General features: G+C 41.2%; 1 long non-coding RNA gene across 1 annotated transcript in view; it reads left to right on the forward strand.

The window, feature by feature from the left end:
• Positions 1 to 12,105: 12,105 nt before the first annotated feature.
• The window catches only part of LOC114486158 (uncharacterized), a 60,888-nt gene continuing 57,843 nt past the window's right edge, over positions 12,106 to 15,150 (forward strand). Inside the window, exon 1 of the long non-coding RNA XR_003679446.1 lies at positions 12,106 to 12,412. This is a non-coding gene — a long non-coding RNA (uncharacterized lncRNA). The remainder of the gene's footprint in view (positions 12,413 to 15,150) is intronic.

A 15,150-nucleotide genomic window follows, 5' to 3' on the forward strand; every position in this document is an offset into this window, starting at 1 on the left:
AGAAAAACTCTTCTTTAAGAGTTCCTTCTCTCACAGTGGCTGTAAATCCTCTGGCACACGGCCCAGAGTGCCTGCTTTCATCCTCTCATCTGGGAGAGAGTGTCTGGTGTCAGTAATCCCATGCTAGAGAGCTAATAGTTATCTGTAGGCAGCAGGATGGTGAGGGGTGAAATGGTTGTATCGTTTTAGGGATTTGGTGGGGTTGTGCTGGCAAACCCACTTTTCGAGGTTCTCTCTTTAAACTTGTGTGGGGTTGTTTTTTAGTCAGGAATATTGTGTTTAATAATCAGTCTGATTGCAACTTCTCTGTATCGTTCAGAAGTTCCTAACTGTCCTGGTCTGCTGCTGGTACATTAGCCTGTCTTTCCAGCAGAAGTATCAATTTATTTTTATTTTTATATTCCTTTTTTCATTTCAATAGGTTTTGGAGGAAGGGGTGATAAAAAATTGGGTTCAATCAGCCCTCTGTAACCAGGAGTCTGAATTTTCCTGCTCTTCTTTCCTATTCGTGTGTGTCCATGCTGGTGTGCACATGAGCATATGTTTAAGTCTAATGGTACTATATGACTTGTAAAGAAAACCAGCTGTTTTCCACCATACTTCTCTTCGTTCTGAAGTTCTGCACGCCACAGGCAATGACTTTTATCTCTTTTGGCCCATTCTTCTGGTAGTTTACCTTCATATTTCTAAGTAAAATGCTCATTCTCCTATTTCTTTTTTTTTGCGGTACGCGGGCCTCTCACTGTTGTGGCCTCTACCGTTGTGGAGCACAGGCTCCGGACGCGCAGGCTCAGTGGCCATGGCTCACGGGCCTAGCCGCTCCGCGGCATGTGGGATCTTCCCAGACCGGGGCACGAACCCGTGTCCCCTGCATCGGCAGGCGGACTCTCAACTGTTGCGCAACCAGAGAAGCCCTATTTCTTAATTTTTCAATTTTAGGCATTATCTATTGATAATGAAAATTTATCTCTTTTCTACTCCTTTCCCTTCCCCTCATCCTCTCAGTATGGTTGTGACATATTTTAAAAAGCTAAATAAGCATTCAGCACGTACGTTATTATGGCAATGTAAATGGTCATAGTTGAGCCGTGTGGGGTACTATGATTTCATTTCTTGTAAAATTTTAAATTTTTCCTGGAGTTAATAATTGTTTTGTTTGCTAAATTTTATTAAAGCTAGCTCTTATTGACTCTTCCTTCCTTCCTTTTCTTTTTTCTTTTCTTTTCCTTTTCCATAAGAGCTTATCTAAATTTTAGCATATAATACTCATTTGGCTCATGGGACATTTGGCTCTTGGGACAAATGAGTATTACATGCTCTTTTTTTCCCTTTCCCCCTTACTAGCTCTAAAGAGCCAATTGTAGACATCTCTTGCCAACTCTGTGTTCAGTGACTTCATCCTGGTAACTTAAATTTGGCTATGGTGGAAGTATATATGCCATAGAAGTCAACAAATGCTACAAATCAGTGCTTCTTTATTTTTTTAATTTCCTTTTCAAACAGGTGGTTTACCAATATACCATTGAATGCACCTGTCATTGATTTTTCTCTCAAAATTCTCCTACAGAGTCATAAAACTCTCCACAATATAGTAAAAAACATTGTATGATCTGCCTGTCATTTTTTTTTAAAAGACATCTGTCCTGGAGCTTGTCTCCTCTTGGTCCAGTCTGTTATGGTTGCTTTCTAAGACTGATTCCCAGACATTATCCTGGGGTTTCTCATCACCTCATGCCTATGCCAAATCACCTGCTTCCTCAATTCCTCATCTTCCTCTTTCCTGGCTTACTCCCTCATATCGTAGGAGTACATCCTCTAGTGGCTTCCTGGAAAAAGGTTGCATAGAAGGTAAATATATATATATATTTTTTTTTTGTGGTACGTGGGCCTCCCTCTGTTGCGGCCTCTCCCGTTGCGGAGCACAGGCTCCGGACGCGCAGGCTCAGCAGCCATGGCTCACGGGCCCAGCCGCTCCACGGCATGTGGGATCCTCCCAGACCGGGGCGCGAACCCGGTTCCCCTGCATCGGCAGGCGGACGCGCAACCACTGCGCCACCAGGGAAGCCCCAGAAGGTAAATATTTTGAGATCATCATGCCTAAACATTTTTTTTTTCTTGACAGCTTTGATATTTGGTTAAAGTTGCATTTCTAGAATTAGTCTCCCACTAGAATTATTATTCCTCCTAGAAATAAAGCAATCTCCTATATAATCATAATGCCATTATCACACCTAAGAAAATTAGCAATAATTTCATAATTCATCTAGAATGTACTACATATTCAAATTCCCCAATTTTTCAGGAAACTTCCCCAATTGTACATTGTTTTTATTTTTGTTTTCAAAGAAGGATCCAACACTGCATTTGGTATTATGTCTCTTTAATCTCTCTTAGTCTAGGACAGTCTCCCTATCTTATCTCTTTTATGCCATTGACTTTTTAGAAATTCTGAGACAGTTATTTTGTAGACTGTCCCACATTCTGGATTGTCTCAGTGTCATTTAACTTGTCTGTCCCCTTTGTTTTCCATAAAATAGAAGTTTAGTCTAGGGCTGCACTGTTCAATGTGGTAGCCACTAGCCACATGTGGTTACTGAGCACCCGAAATGTGGCTAATGCAACTGAGGAACTGGATTTTAAAATTTAATTTGAATTAATTTGAATTTAAATTTAAAAGCTCAGGGACTTCCCTGACAGTCCAGTGGTTGAGACTCTGCATTTCCAATGCATGGGGCATGGGTTTGATCCCTGGTTGGGGAGCTGGGATCCCACATGCCACATGGCCAAAAGACTAAATTAATTAATTTAAAAAAATAAATTTAAAAGCTCATTCAATTTCATTAGTGGAAAAATTTTAAGTAGGTTTTGAACAACTTGGGTATGCAGATCTACTGCTTCAACTGTAAATTTTATGAAATCTAAATACAGATCAAGTATTTCCAATGAAAATTTAGTATCTGAATTGAAATGTGCTTTAAGTGTAAAAATACACACTGAAGTTTGAAGACTCTGTACCAGAAAAGAATGTAAAATGTTAATTTTTAAAATATTGATTACATGTTGAAACACTAATATTTTGGATGTGTTGGGTTAAAGTATATTATTATATTAATTTCACCTGTGGGTTTTGGTGGTGTTTTTACTTTTTAAATGTGGCTACTAAAAATTTTAATATTACATATATAGCTCACATTATATTTTTAATGACATGTGCTAGTCTAGAAGCTTGATTAAATTCAGGTTAAACATTCTTTGCAAGAATACTTCTAGATGTTGTTGTGTATTTCTTTTTTTTTTTCTTTTGGCCTCATGACTTGCAGGATCTCAGTTCCCTAACCAGGGATTGAACCTTGGCCATGGCAGTGAAAGGCCGGAATCCTAACCACTAGGCCATCAGGGAGCTCCCTGTTGTTGTGTATTTCAAATTGCATCGTATCAGGAGGCACATATTGTTTCACTATAAGTGATGCTAACTTTGGTCCCTAAGTTAAGATGGAGACTGCCAGAACTCGCCATTGTAAAAATACACTTCCCTTTTTGTAATTAAAAATCCATGCAAATATTCTGTTACCAAAAATCTATTCATCTAATGGTTTTAGCATTTTTTGATGATCCTTGCCTTGAATCCATGATTACATCAGAGGTTGCCAAAAGGTGGATTTTCTTTTCTTTTTTTTTTAATGAACATTTTCATGCCCTTGATTTTTTTAATTCTTTTTTAAAAAATAGTTTTATTTATTTATTTATGGCTGTGTTGGGTCTTTGTTGCCGCGTGCGGGCCTTCTCTAGTTGCGGCGAGTGGGGGCTACTCTTCCTTGCGGTACGCGGACTTCTCATTGCGGTGGCTTCTCGTGTTGCAGAGCGTGGGCTTCAGTAGTTGTGGCACGTGGGCTCAGTAGTTGTGGCTCACAGGCTCTAGAGCACAGGCTCAGTAGCTGTGGCACACAGGCTTAGTTGCTCCACGGCATGTGGGATCTTCCCGGACCAGGGCCCAAACCCGTGTCCCCTGCATTGGCAGGCGGATTCTTAACCACTGCGCCACCCGAGAAGTCCCTGGATTTTGTTATTTTTGTGAATTCATCTCCATTTATTAGCTGACATTGGTCTATAAAGAAGAGCTCCTCACGTCTCTGGATTTACAAAATTTATTTATTTAGTGTGTTATAGTCAATTAAGGTCATTCTTTTTGACGTTCAGTGCACTTCCTTGTACATTCCCTGCCCCAGACCTGTCATCAACCATTTCTTCAAAGAACTCATACTCCTTTCAGCGGGGATTAAATTGCCTCTTAAAGCCACTTGAGATGAATCTTTTTTTTTTTTAAGTATAAGAAAAACATTGATAGAATTTTATTCAAGTTAGTTATGCTTTGTATACACATGTTAATCTATATTGCTAAACATAGAACTAAATCATTATACCTCCAACAGTTATTTTCTTCAATCCATGTTAAAACCAAATCTTGGATAGTCTTAGGTCTCATATTTGTAAAAGTAGGTTAAAATACCTCTCTGAAAATGAGTAAGCAGAGTTCTCAGTTCATTCTTGTTACTGTGTGCTAGGAATTCTGCCTATGCCTGGGGGCCCCGGGTTGTATGAGAACTTCTGCTCTCTCCATCATCATCATTGTCTCCCCTCTTCCCTTCTCCTTTTTTTAAAAAAAATCTCAGTCAGGGCTTCCCTGGTGGCGCAGTGGTTGAGAGTCCGCCTGCCAATGCAGGGGACACGGGTTCGTGCCCCGGTCCGGGAAGATCCCACATGCCACGGAGCGGCTGGGCCCGTGAGCCATGGCCGCTGAGCCTGCACGTCCGGAGCCTGTGCTCCGCAACGGGAGAGGCCACAGCAGTGAGAGGCCCGCGTACAGCAAAAAAAAAAAAAAAAATCTCAGTCATATTTTTATAACTCCCCAGTTTATTTTTATTTATTTATTTTATTTATTTATTTTTGGCTGTGTTGGGTCTTCGTTGCTGCATGCGGGCTTTCCCTAGTTGTGGCTAGTGAGGGCTACTCTTTGTTGTGGTGCATGGGCTTCTCATTGCTGTGGCTTCTCTTGCTGCAGAGCATGGGCTATAGGCGTGCGGGCTTCAGTAGTTGTGGCACTTGGGCTTAGTAGTTGTGGCTCGCGGGCTTAGTTGCTCCACAGCATGTGGGATCTTCCGGGACCGGGGCTTGAACCCGTGTCCCCTGCATTGGCAGGTGGATTCTTAACCACTGTGCTACCAGGGAAGTGCCCCCAGTTTATTGTTTAACAATGTTTTCTGATATCTATCTGTATGAATTTGAGGTTATCTCATAGTGCACAGATATTACTCATATTTCCTATAAATTTATTAAACACTGATGAGAAAATACTTATTAACTTACTAACACATCAGTATTTAAAGGCTTCAACATAATTCCTTTTTCAACAAATGATTTTTTCCCACCTAAGCCAAGATACATTTACATTGGGTTTATGTGTGCATATGAAAACAGACACCTTCCTCAAATTGATCATAAGATAAACCAGCATACAGTGTCCTTCTTTCTGGGTATAATTAAATTTTCAGAGGTAAAGTGTTTCAAATGGGAGCAAATAAGCTGACTTCCTTATGAAGTAAACGAGACAAACAAAATTTTAGAAATATTAAGGTGCTAAAGAGTAATCCCATAAATCTTTCTGTCATTCCTATCCTTTTAACAGACGTGTGTGCACTGTGGGTATTCGTTAATTAAAACACTTGAGTCTAGATTGTATGAGCCTATGGATGGGGCTATTCTTATTCAGTAAAAGGCCCTGCAGTATTACAGGTGGATAGAAGACATTTGTTCTTCACCAAGTTACCTACATAAACTCACTGAAGAGGCAGAGAAGAGTATTTGTCTCAGTGGGCTCAGATGTTGACCTGGGCCTTATAATGCTGTTTTACTTCATTCTGTTCTATTTTGTTGATTTGCTAATTTGTTTGTTCCATTATTTTTGAAACTAGGGCAAAGTAGGAGGTTCAACTGGTCTAAGAACACTTAATGTACTCCATAAACCGTCTGAATCAAAGATTTTTATTTATTCTTCTGCCAAACATGGCAACTGATTTCCACCTCCAGCAGTGAGTGGACGCAGTGTTGTCGAGCTTCTCCAAGAAGGCGCTGTAGCACCTAATACACCCTGAGGACATGGTCTCAGAGTTGAAGTCATTCCCATAGTAGGGACCTTCAAGAATACGTTGTTTTTGTGGATCATAGCTCCCAAGTGGTTCAATTATAGCTTTGTGTTTTTATTATTTATTTTTATTATTTATTTATTTATTAACATCTTTATTGGAGTATAATTACTTTACATTGTTGTGTTAGTTTCTGCTGTATAACAAAATGAATTAGCTATATGTATACACATATCCCCATATCCCCTCCCTCTTGCGTCTCCCTCCCACCCTCCCTTATCCCCTCTAGGTGGTCACAAAACACTGAGCTGATCTCCCTGTGTGATGTAGCTTTGTGTTTTTAAATGTGATTACTTTTTCTATTCAAATCTCTCAGATTGATTTCACCCTTACATAGTATAACCAAATGAGGCGCAGTCTTCTTTTAACTACCCTATTTCATATGTAGACATTTCTGCACTGTCTGTCCTCCAATAATCAGAAACAGTTATCTGAAATGGGCAGATTCCCACCTCCTGTTGCACCATCCCAATCCTGCCACGCCCTCAAGGGCAAGTTCAACCAACCCTCTTCCATGAAGCCTCCCAGACCACCTTCACTTGAAGTTATCCCTTCTCTTCCTGAGAAAGTGGTAAAGAGTGGGCATTCTGGTAACCATGAGTTACCAGCTTTTTGACTTTGAACTTCTTTAATCTCTCAAGCTGTAAAATGAGGATAATAATAATTCCCTGTCTATAATTACTGTGAGAATCAAATGATGTAAAGTGTTCAGCAGTGCATAGTGTTAACTAAATGGTCAATAAATTATTGTCCCAACTCCCAGAGTACCTCTTGACTGAACGCTGACTTGGAGATTATTTGCTAGTTTGCACTATTTGTTTCCTCACGCTGAATCTGTCATCTCCCAATTGTCTTGAGGGCAGAAATCATGTCTTTGCCTTTTTTCTTCCACATTCATCTGATACAGTGCTCTTTTGTTCAGGTAATTGAGTATACCTAGAAACTTAAAAAATGGTTCCCTGTCAATATAACACCACGTACTGAGTGCCAGCTTTGAGCCTAGAAGTGGCTTAGAAATTAGTATACAATATTGAGCAGCGCAAACAAGTTCCTTGCGTTCTTGGGGTTTATTTGCTGTTCTGGGGAGATGGATGATAAGCAAGTTAGTATAACTAAGACATTAGGGCTTGCATAGATTAAAATGTGTTTGTGAATTATAGTGCCTCATGGTGACTTCTGATTGTGTGGTAAGAGAAGGTCACTCTGAAGGTACAGATAACGAGGGGCCAGCCTGGGAAAATTGGTTGGGGAAAAAAAAGCAGAAAAAGGAAAACCTGGTGCTGGGACCCCATGTGGGAATAAACTGTGGAGGAATTGAAGGGCTGGTGTTGCTAAAGTGAGGTGGGTTGCAGGGAATGTAGCTGGAGAGGTGGGGGGCCAGGACCACAGGGCTGGGCCCCCAGCTGGGAGTCTGGATCTTGTTCAAAGTGTGATAGAAAGCCACAGAAAGATTTTAGGAGCTCGGTGACACTTTGAGATTTATGTCTAAAACTGGTTATTCTGGATGCTTAGGGGTGGGAACAGGTATTAAGGGATGCCACAAACGAGAGAGGAGGTTTTCTACATACCTAGGTTTCAGCAAAGAAATAGGTAGAGCTTCTTAAACGCTTCCAAGATGGAACCTCATTCGAATGGCTTTCTGTGAGTGCGTGCCATGGGCCCATGGTTTTCAAGCACGTCCTTCCTAAGGTAACCCATGGATGAGTTCTAAGATGTTGCAGAATTTTACCAGTTTGGGAGTCTTTTCTCATTTCCTTATCAAAAAATTAAAGCATAACTCTTTTAAAATTATCCAATTTAGGGAATTCCCTGGTGGTCCATTGGTTAAGACTCCACTCATCCACTGTAGGGGGCGCAGGTTCACAATCCCTGGTCGGGGAACTGAGATCCTGCATGCCGCCTGGCGCAGCCAAAAATAAAAAAGTAAAATAAAAAATTATTTTATGCAATAGTCTCTTCTATAGTAAGTAATATAAGGAGATTACAGCTCGTTACTTTAATAATGTATCTGCTTAGTGCTACTTTGTATTACAATTTTCAATCTTATTGTAAAATAAGGCAAGAATCTCATTTTTTAAAAAGAAGCTTATAGGGGCTTCCATGGTGGCGCAGTCGTTGAGAATCCACCTGCCAATGCAGGGGACACGGGTTCGTGCCCTGGTCCGTGGAGGATCCCACATGCCGCGGAGCGGCTCGGCCCGTGAGCCATGGCCGCTGAGCCTGTGCGTCCGGGGCCTGTGCTCCGCAACGGCAGAGGCCACGACAGTGAGAGGCCCGCGTACCACAAAAAAAAAAAAAAAAAAAAAGCTTATGCCTTATTTAGAGTGTAACTCTTTTAAATACTCCCATACAACCTAAAAGACTGAACATTATGCATATTTTAAAATATAGGTGGATTAAGCATATTTGAAAAACCAGTAAAATGGAATGGGATAGTTGCTTTAAGCAACAGAAGGGACATATATTTTTAGCAATATCCATACTCCAATGGTTGAACCTTATTGTTGTGGGTAGTCACAACAATAATATAATTATAAATCGGAAATAATTATAAATCAGAATAATGAAGATAAACCTACAAGAAGATAATGCATTAGAAAAACATTATTGCAAACTGTCAAATAGTCTTCCAAAATAAGGGAAATGTAAACTAAAATATCAGTGAGATACTGTTTCACACCCATCATTCTCATATGCTGCTGGTGGGAGTGTGTATTGATACAATCACTTTGGAAGACAACTTGTGATTATCCAATAAGGTTAAGGATGAGAGCCCCAGACGACTCAAGTGATTCCACTTCTAAGTCCAGAGCCTAGGTTTGCTGACCCCCGCCAGCCCACAAAATGATTGTTACTGGTGTGAATGGAGGTAAGAACAGAAACTGAGAGTACCTTTTGAGAAACCTGTGTAGCATTCACATTGCTGAAATATCCAAGCATGTGATTTTTGTGTTTTACAAAATATCACAACAGATTGAAAATTTAAAAATGAAAACAGAACTGATTCATCCTGGACAGTTTGAGAAGTACTACTCCTTCTAGACCAATACTTCTTAGACTTGTTTTGTGTATACAGATTTCCTGGGAGTATAGTTAAAATGCAGATTCTAATTCAGTAGGACTGATGCGGGGCCCAAGACTGCATTTTTAGCTCCCAGGAAATGCTGATACTGCTGATCTTGGAACCACACTTTGAACAGCATCACTCTAGATTCAACTTTGATTCATGTGTAAAAGGGGGCATATGTGAGAATATTCATAGTTGTATGTCTGTAATAGCAAAAATACTGAGAAAAACATAAATGTTCTTGAACAGAAGAATGGATAGATTAATTATGGTTAAGTCATGTGACCCAGCAATCCCACTACTGGGCATATACCCTGAGAAAACCATAATCAAAAAGAGTCATGTACCACAATGTTCATTGCAGCTCTATCTACAATAGCCAGGACATGGAAGCAACCTAAGTGTCTATCGACAGATGAATGGATAAAGAACATGTGGCACATATATACAATGGAATATTAGCCATAAAAAGAAATGAAATTGAACTATTTGTAGTGAGGTGGATGGACCGAGAGTTTGTAATACAGAGTGAAATAAGTCAGAAAGAGAAAAACAAATACCATATGTAGATAGCTAGTGGGAAGCAGCTGCATAACACAGGGAGATCAGCTCGGTGCTTTGTGACCACCTAGAGGGGTGGGATAGGGAGGGTGGGAGGGAGACGCAAGAGGGAGGACATATGGGGATATATGTATACGTATAGCTGATTCACTTTGTTGTACAGCAGAAACTAACACAACACTGTAAAGCAATTATACTCCAGTAAAGATGTTAAAAAAATGTGTATTATATATATACATTATCAGTGAACATGAGCTATAGTAACATATCAACATGGATGATTTTTACAAAGATGTTGCTAAACAAATTGTAAGTAGCACATGTGGGATCTTCCCAAACCCGTGTCCCCTGCATCGGCAGGTGGATTCTTAACCACTGCGCTACCAGGCAAGTCCTCGTGGTCTCTTTAATGCCATTTTTTTGCATCATTTTTTTGCATTTTTGTGCTTTTTGTTGGTGATTATACTGTTTAAAATGGCCCTCAAGTGCAGTGCTGCAGTGCTGTCTAGTGTCCTAAGCACAAGAAGCCTGTGACGTGCCTTATGGCGAAAAATATGTGTGTTAGACAAGCTTGGTTCAGGCATGAGTTACAGTGCGGTTGGCCGTGAGTTCAGTGTGAATGAATCAACAATATCCATTAAATGGGGTGTCTTTAAACAGAAGGGCGCATAAAACAATTTTCTGTATTGATCGGTTGACAAAAATGTTGTCACCGGAGGCTCACAGGAATCGAACCCTGTATTTCTCTTAGGAATTTGCTAACTCAGCCTTGGCGACTTGATAGAACACAACTATGGTGAATGAGAATCACCTGTGTTTGGGAACACATTGCAGAGTTGCATCTGGTTCCAGAGGCAGTAAGAGGGAGTGATGTTAAAAAAAAGAAACAAGCTCCAGTCCCTAAAAGAACTAGTATCTAGCTGTAGTTTAAAAGTATGATGTGGGGCTTCCCTGGTGGCGCAGTGGTTGCGCGTCCGCCTGCCGATGCAGGGGAATCGGGTTCGCGCCCCGGTCTGGGAGGATCCCACATGCCACGGAGCGGCTGGGCCCGTGAGCCATGGCCGCTGAGCCTGCGTGTCCGGAGCCTGTGCTCCGCAACGGGAGAGGCCACAACAGGGGGAGGCCCGCATACCACACACACACAAAAAAAAAACAAAAAAAAAAACTTCCCCAATTTTGCTGTTTGGGGAGACACTGCTTTGGGAAAGATCCCCAGTGTCCTACAAAAAAAAAAAAAAAAAAAAAAGTATGATGTTATTTTGTTGCTGGTAAAACCTTAGTTAAATCTCTAAAGCTTCAGTGATTGCCCTCTCCAGGATGGGAACACTGCGAGAATGTAAAAACAGTTATTCTCACTGTCAGTTTCTGACTGTATGTATGCTATAATTTTAGTATTCTTATTTTTGACTTTTTCTAAGCACAGCCGTATACTCTCATTGTTAAAATGGGAGATAATTGTAGTAAGGCAGAAAGAGCACTCAATTTGGAGGCAAATTCTGGGGCTGAGTCAAACTCTGATGCCTCCTGGTTATGTAACCTTAAGCAAATCTCTGAACATTTCTGACTCAGTTTTCTAATCTGTAAAAATAGAGATAACAGCCAATCTTAGCTAACTCACACATCTCAGGTGTTCTAAGGGCTTCTCATTTGACCTTCACAGCCCTGATAACACCTCAGTTTACAGAGGAGGCAGTTGAGGCCCAGAGAGGTCAAGTGACTGATTCATAATCACACAGCTAGAGAGAGAAGAGCTGGGACTGAGGGCCCAAGATACTGGTCCTAACCACACACAGCCCCAGCCTCTCGGTGGCCCTCACCACCTGCTGTCTCAGACAGTCCTGGGGGATGGGGTGGTGGCATTAAGGGTATAAACCCCGGAGCTAATAAAGTGTAAGGTATTACTATTTTTTTTCACTGGGGTTAACATTTTGAATATTAATATTTCAGAAGGGGATTTTCCCTTAAGATATGTGGTTTTCAAAAAGTTTGTTGGAGTCATTAAGTATGCTTGTATTCATTCAGGGACCAATTTTTGGTTGTTGTCATTGTTGCCAAGACTCATTTCTAATTTTATATTGAAAGTGAATTGAAAGGAGGATTTTAAGTGGATATCTTCTTTTTAGAAATCCTTTGTGGAACTTATCTTTTGCATTCAGAATAGGATATTTGTGTTTGTATTTGAGGGTGATTTTTCAATAGCACAAAACGAGAATTGTTTTACTAGCAGTGATATATAAACTAATTATATTTGAAAAAGAAAAAGAAGAGGGTAAAAAATAGTAGCATAAAATTAGGGAGCCATTGAAAGTCTGTGCAAACTAATAAATTAGCCCTTGGAAACTCCATCCCTCCCTCAAGAAAAAAAAAGTTTGTCACTAAATTGAAACTAAAATTTTCCCTGGTGAGTTTCACTCATTCACTCCCTCATTTATTCACAGATTTTTTTATCGTCTGCTATGTGCCTGGTACTCCTCTACACCAAGAGAATACAGCAATGAGCAAGACAGGCCCTGCCCCTCGCTCAGGAAGCTTCCTTTTATCGAGGGGAGACGGGCAAAAGCAAGTAGAATAATTTGAAATTGTGGTGAGTCTATGAAATGGCACTGTTTTACGCTGGAGTGCTCTTGTGTGAGACCATAAATGCTTGCGGTTTTAAACTGCTGAATTTTGGGGTCATTTGTTCTGCAACACTAGGTATCTACGACACTCCTAAACTCTTGTGTTCAATTTTTCTTCCATTGGCATCCTTGGCCAACCTCCAACAACCTGATGAACCTGGACATTCTTCTTTTGTGAACTCAGACCCAGGCTACAGAGTGTTGCTGAAAAAAAAACAAACCCACAAAGCAGTTTTCATGCTCACCACTGTCATTTGGACCCTCAACACTACCCTACAATGTTTTCCTAGAGAATTCTCTCCTTCTCAAATGTTCTCTACCGTTTTTAAATCTCTGAGCCCTTCACCTTCCCTCCCCAGCTCAGTAGGTTCCCGCACTGTCTAGATGAGAGGAAGATACAAGCCCTGTGCCTCCTGCGCCTTCTCCCACCTCTCCTTTTCTTCTGCATCAGAGGAAGAGTTGAAGTCAGTTTCTTCATCTAGAATCTTCCATTCCATCTCCTCCTACCCTCTCAGGCTCTTTCTGTATTCAACAACTTTTCCCTGTCCCTGGCTCAGCAATATCAGGATATAACCAAGTTCTAGTCTCTCAACTCTGAAAAAGAAAAAAACCCTCTTCCAAACCCACATCTTTCTCTGTCTACTTCCTATCTCTTTCTTGCCTCCAGTGCTTAATCCATTTGGTCTGGCTTCTGCCTTCAAGAAAACTATTTATGCAGAGGTTACTGATCTCCGTGATGATAAATCCAAAAGCTACTTTTTATTATGGGAAAATAAATTTTTTTTGTTATGGGAAATTTCAAACACATGCGTAAGTAGGAAGAACAGTGCAGTGAATTTCCATGTGCTCAACACCTAGCTTCCACAACTAACAACTTCCCACCCGCTTAACCCACCCTGGGATTATGTTGAAGGAAATACCAGGTATCGTATCCTTTATCCCCAAATATTTCAGTATATATTTCAAAAATACAAGAATTCTTAAAGGCCATTTTTAAGTCTTTATTTTGATTGGCCATTCAACAACATCTAACATTGTGTTTTATTTCTCCCTAAACTTTGAAGTCATCATTCTTTTTCACTCCTCTTGGTTGCTTTCTGGCCTCTACTTTGAAATTTTCTTGTTGGCTTTATCTCCTCTACCATCCCCTTATTTACCTGGGGCTCTGGCCCTGCTGTCCCTTCTCACCCTGCCCAGCAAGTCCAGCCCTCCCAGGCTGCACTCACCACCCACTTCCAGTGGAGCCTGTGGTCCCACCCTGTTTCTTGAACTCCAGGCTCTGCTCTCCATCTCCTACCTGACAGCTTTCCCGGGATCTCTCACAGGTACTTCAACTTGCCAGAACGATGCTTATCACCTTTCCCACCAAACCTCTCGTTTTGTTCTTCTTTGTTAAAATGCACTACATCCACCCAGGCGCTCAATCCAGAAACCGAAGAATAATCTGTTTGCTCCCCCCAACTGCCCCCTACCCCGACCCTGAAGCTAATCGTGAACAAGCCCTGTAGATATGATCATCTGAATAAGTCTAGTATCTGCTCATGTCTTTCCATCTTCTGCATCTCCATCAGAGTCACCATTATCATTCAGCTGGATTACCAGTTTCCTAACTGGTTTTCCTGCTTCCACTCCAGCCCAGCTCCCACCCACCCCACCCTAAACCACTTGGCCCACTTGTGGCCACAACATATAAAATCCTGTCTTGTAATCCACCACCTAAAACCTTTCAGTGGCTCTTAATTGTTTTTAGGATAAAGAACCAAAATCCTTAGTACTCGGTTTCCCTAATTCTTCAGTCTCATGCATGCCATTTCCCTCCTCACTCTAAAAGTTATTGCCAAGAATTTAGAAGTATTTTAAGTGGTTTATTGAAAAAACTGGACTTAGTAGGTAATTTGAATTAACCTTACCCTGTGGACTCATTCTGTCGATGAAACTATGAATATGTCCCATAGCTTTTTTGGTTTCTACATCTGTCATTTGAATAGCCTAAAATCCCATTGAATTATATTGAAACTCGAAATTTATTTAAATTCTAAATTTCCCCCCTTTCTGAGCTTGGGCCTACTTCAGGCTGGAAAACTAGCAGCAGTTTCTGACCCCTCTGGGTTGGATCGAGGAGAGGGAATGGGGGAGAGAGCAGTGGTCGGTGCTGCTGTAAATGGGCCATGGTGCGGCGACGGTTTTCTGTGGAGGTGGTGTGCACAAGGGGGGGCCCTTCTGACCCCACCTCTAGCTGGTGCTCTTAGGTGACCTTCTGACCTCCTGTCTAGGTGGTCCCACCTCTGGGTGTGCTCTTAGATGAAGTCCTTAGATAACTCCAGGCACCACCCCATCACAGGGTCCACATATGGTCCTGGAAACATTTTCCCTTGCTCTGCCATTGGGGAAGTACAGCTCATTTCTTTTTTCTTTTTTTAAACATCTTTATTGGAGTATTATTGCTTTACAGTGGTGTGTTAGTTTCTGCTTTATAACAAAGTGAATCAGCTATACATATAAATATATCCCCATAACTCCTCCCTCTTGCGTCTCCCTCCCACCCCTCTAGGTGGTCACAAAGCACCAAGCTGATCTCCCTGTGCTATGTGGCTGCTTCCCACTAGCTATCTATTTTACATTTGGTAATGTATATAAGTCGATGCTACTCTCTCACTTCGTCCCAGCTTACCCTTCCCCCTCCCTGTGTCCTCAAGTCCATTCT

This window comes from Physeter macrocephalus, chromosome 4 (assembly GCF_002837175.3).
Source record: "Physeter macrocephalus isolate SW-GA chromosome 4, ASM283717v5, whole genome shotgun sequence".
NCBI classification, from domain to species: domain Eukaryota; kingdom Metazoa; phylum Chordata; class Mammalia; order Artiodactyla; family Physeteridae; genus Physeter; species Physeter macrocephalus.